Source organism: Pseudoliparis swirei, chromosome 18 (assembly GCF_029220125.1).
Source record: "Pseudoliparis swirei isolate HS2019 ecotype Mariana Trench chromosome 18, NWPU_hadal_v1, whole genome shotgun sequence".
Classification (NCBI taxonomy): Eukaryota; Metazoa; Chordata; class Actinopteri; order Perciformes; family Liparidae; genus Pseudoliparis; species Pseudoliparis swirei.
The window spans coordinates 24,066,809-24,071,955 of record NC_079405.1 but is presented as its reverse complement, the minus strand read 5'-3'; positions in this window follow the sequence as shown (position 1 = coordinate 24,071,955).

The following is a 5,147-nucleotide window of genomic DNA, read 5'->3' as shown; positions in this document are numbered from 1 at the left end:
TTGCTACGGCCAAGTAACATAAAAAAAAGACAGTCTCACATGTCAATACACAGACAAAGTTATAAACTAAAGAAGAGAGGGGATTTTGCATAATCCTAAATTAAACCTTCTATCACTCTGCTGCCGTCAGTCCAAGCCAAGTTGATATGTGGAAGCAACCAACGACTATAACCTTATCCCGCAATGAATTAATAACTCTGCTGTAATTAATTAACATCTACATTTTATTCATTGGACCCCCCATCCATTTTATAGTCACATTAATCATGGAAGTCAGTGTACCAATCACTCTCCTGGCAGTGTTAATTGTTCATCAGTAATGAAGCTACAGTGGTCTTATGAGAATAGCAGTAAGTTGTGATTGATTAACAGTTGAAGAATCATTGATTTACTGGTCTCTGGGTGCTGAATAAGCACCATCGAATATGCCAGACAGCACCAGGATGCCCTGGTCCAGCCCTGAGCCCCTCAGCATAGAGGTAGCTGTCCTAGATTTTAGACTCCGAAGAAGTTAGAATTACTCAAAAGCCTGATAAAAAACATCCATGTTATACCATACCAACCATACAAGTATTAACTATTATCGGAGATTCTGATTATTATTATTTTTGATTAGTCTCTTAAAGGGACATCAAGGCAGAATGTATAAGTTAGTTGTTGTTAATGGTAAGTTACGGTCACGGTTTACCTGTGATAAAGGTTTTGAATGAGGTCTTGGCAATGAAACTACTAAGCTAAGTTTAGAAATAATTAGATCATGGTTTGTGTTCAATAATAACGTAACATTGCAACAGCGTAATGTACAAAATGTTTGATCAGTGGAACCATCCATTGTATACCATACAAGTACTAAGTATTATAGGAGATTCTTCTTCTTTTTTTTTTTTTTATCTCTTAAAGGGACATCAGGGAAGAATTTATAAATTGTTAATTGTACATTTTGGTTACAGCAGTACATTTAATCAGAAAAATAGTCAAATATTTACAACAAAAAGGGAAAGACTGGCTAGTTCAATGTCAAACGCCTTACATTGAGGATAGATTTCTTTAATAACTGCTATAATACATTAAAATGTATGCAAAGCCACACTGCCATTCCCTTTGGCATTACAGCGTTTTCTAATCAGTCTTTTTAGTTTTATGGCCCGCAACTTCAATGTTTCGCTTCACTCTCACCGCTCTCATCAGAGTCGTTTCCAGCCAGTGAAAAAATAATGAGACCCGATGTATATTAACCGCTCGGCGCTAACCAGCAGACAAAGTCTAGCTGGTTAAACCAGTGGAGTATTTAGCGGTACACCAGAGCTGTAACTATAAATAAGCAACCGTTGAATTTACATGGTGACAAGCTAGGTCACAGTATGGTTAATGAAAGGCAATTAAAATACCCTGTTGAGGTCAGTTGAAAGATTATGTGAATGGTCAAAATTTACAGGACGTGAACTTTACTTTTAACCGTTACACACAGGACACACTACTTCCTGTTTTGGCCCCGACGGTTGCCATTGTTTTAAACACGTCCTCTGGAGTCATCCAGTGTGAATGTAATTTCTCTGTATTCTGAGCTGCAGGAATTAAATTAAAGGAGCAGCATATTGTGATAATGTACAGTAAACGAATCTAATCAAATTATTGCTTGTCCGGGAGGCAGACACAGTCACCTCGTTTAAGAGTAGACTTAAGACCTTCCTCTTCCCTTGATATTTTTAGGATGCACTGAGTACCTATCTCCTCTTTTTCTCCTCTCGGATTATGAATTTTCATCTCTCAATCATAACTCTGCTTTCTCCCCGAGTCCTTTATGGGGTCATCGGACCCTATCTATCTGCCTGATGGATAATTCCTGCTCATGTCCTGTTGAGACCCACTCCTCCTCTCTGCCTGATGGATCGTGGACTATGCTACTATGAACTATTCATTGAATGTATTTTAACTCTAAATCTGTCCTTCTGTACATTACATCTATCATCTGTCCATCCTAGGAATCCTCCTCTGTTGCTCTCCTCCAGGGTCCGATGTGGTTTTGGGGCAGGGATGTCTATGTGTACAGATTGTAAAGCACTCCGAGACAAATTTGTAATTTGTGAAATTGGGCTATACAAATAAACTGAATTGAATTGAATTGAATTGTGATCAAGAACAAGTCATTTTGTCTTTGTTTGCAGTACCACAGAAGAAGAGTGACTCGATCATTAAACACATGCCAATCTAAAGGGGGAAGTGTCGGCGCCTGACAAAGTAGTGATTAAGAAATCATGCAGCGTCACCTTTGAAACAAATACTGTGTATCCTGGTCAGTTTGTGCAACGGAGCAGCGAAAGTGTAATTGTTTCCAACGAAAGCCTCGGCTGTCGCCGCCAATATGAGTTTAATTTAATTCCGGCGCATTAATAGGGCGCCAAAACAGCTGCTTTTCTTGGAAGATGTTGTGTTGGAAACTACTGTAAGTCATGCCACTGTGCATTTTAAGAATTATGGTAAGTAGGCCACAGCGTGCCAAGACAAGGATGAGGAAAAGCTAATTAACAAAATCAAAAATTGTCCAGAGGTGCCACAGTGTGGCTCAGTGGCTTGCACTGTTGCCTCACAGCGTAATGGGACTGCATGGGCTCGACTCCCAGCCCAGCGGCCCTTTCTCTCTGTGTGTGTTACTTACATTTCTTCTGCTGCTTTTTCACCCAAGGCATGCTGGGAGAGACTCCAGCTTCATGTAACCCTGAAGGGGAATGTCATCTGGCGATAGCTGACAGTTGTCTGCAATATGCATATTGTGATGCATATTGGCGCTGTACATATTGGCTAGTCAGATAATTATGAAATAGACGGCACAATACAAAACAGTCCAATAGCTCGTCTCTAAGCATGTGGCTCGACCTGCTGAGGATAGCTATTGACAAGACAACATGATACAGTAGCACAACTCCTTCTGCATCATGCTGGAAGCAACAAATGTCACGGCAATAAGTGCATCCGATGCATTCATATAAGTGGTTCGCACCCACCTGCTACGCAGACATTTTTCAGGAAATTCGGGCTTCGTTTTGCAAAAGCCAAGTCTATTTTAGAGTTCACATATGGAAATGTGTTTGCAAGTTTGTGTTTGTTGACTGCAAGTCTCTCTGGGTTTCCACTCTTTTGACAGAAGAAACACTCTCATATTCAGCCCTATGGCGCGCTGTCAAGTGAACACACCGCTGTATCAATCAATAGCATATATCACAATGAGACATAAAGCGTTTTTGTTGAACACTGCCATGCATTGCTTCTGTGGAGCCCTTTGGATAATACATCAACCTTCAGTGGCATCGGAAACCGAGAGCAAAACCAACAAAATGAATACTTTACCTGTTATGAGACAGTTTGCAATGAATCAAATTTCTCCGTGTGCTCAAAGCGTATTAAGTCGGGAGAGAATTATTAGTGAGCGGCCACAAGGTGGGGGAAGTGTGGAAGGTGCCTGTGACTGCTGGGTAATGATATTTCCCATCTGGCATTGCAGCCAGTGGCCACGTGAGCTGACGGGGAGCTAGCCAAAATCTTCAAGCGTAACAACTTGTGTTTGCCTGGAACATTAACCTCTCTGCATGTGCAAACCTAATTGATGACAATAATAGGTCTTCCTCACAGCAGACAATTGATCGGTTCCATCAAGTGTCCCAATAATCCACGGCGAGCCAAGGACCTTGGAAATGACCATTTGCGAACACCTGGCTCGAACGGCACAGAGGAAATTTGCAAGGACACGAGGGAGCAGATTCACCATCGTCTTTTCTAGAACAATGGGTCCGCGGTGTCAGACATGCAAACAAAAGCAAGCTCCTCAGTTCTAGCTGGCAACGGTGCATTTTCCCTTTCTCTTGCACGCAGATTTGATTTGTATTGAAGAAAAAGTTATATACGCGCCATCATGGTCCAAGGTGAATGCTCCCACTGACCCGCATGAATAAAAGATGAGGAAAAAGCTTACAGTTACCTGTGTCTGTTTTTAAAAAGTGCTGACGGCAGTCGTTGCTGAAATATGTTAAAGCTTGAATGCCCTAAACTAAATTGTCATTGCACTTTTCTGCAAACCAAAATGTTGAATATCAGCGTTTCTGTAAAAAAAATATTTTCAGAAATAAGTTTTGTATCAGCCTTGTCACTTGCAGACTAGAAGAAAGAAATCATGGTCTGTGTTAAAAAAATAATGTAGAAATAATATGTTAAAATAATAACGTAGTGTAACAAAGTAGCGTGACAAAGTAGCGTGACAAAGTAGCGTGACAAAGTAGCGTGACAAAGTAGCGTGACAACGTGGCGTAACAACGTGGCGTAACAACGTGGCGTAACAACGTGGCGTAACAACGTGGCGTAACAACGTAGCGTAACAACGTAATGACGTAGCGCAACGACGTAGTGCAACGACGTAGCGTAATAGTCAATGTTTCAAGAATCAGATACCCCACATATCTCCATATTGTCTTGTCATTGCACTTTAATTTGATTTATTGAATCAAACACATTTGTCATCCTTATTCGGAGATAGTACATCCTGGACAGAATAACTGAAAACACCAGTGTGGGCGTCCAACACCTTTAATCTCAAGCAGCCTGACTACTTTACAAGCACGGACGTTAATCTTGAGATTAATGGCCGACGCACACACACAGCCTTGGACACATGCGTTGCCTTTTAGGGTTATTCTTGTCTTTAAAACATACATATATTTACTTCTCGCTTCTCTTTTGTCACATATCACAATCCCCAGTTGTGGGTGGTCTTTAATGAGATCTGCATACTGAAGTCTGTGTGACAACCTGCTGCTTAGATTCACATCATCACCCGGTATGAAGCTTCGTGATGATGAGTCATCCAGCGTCGGCGTCAAAGCACGGGGAAATATTTGACTACCTGTGGAAAGGAATTTTTTCTTTCTTTTTAGAAAATATCTGGGCTCAAAGGAAATTATTCACTCGTGCAATTACTGTGTAGGTTTTGAGGCCACAGAACAAAAATGTTTGAGTCGTTGTAAGGAACGCAAATTTATTTTCAGCCGTACAAAAACTCAACAAGCACACCTCCTCAAATCACACTGCAACCCTTTCAAATCTTATCAAACTTGTGAAGTTCCCACACTCCCGCTGCAGTGAGAGTGTGCGACCAAACA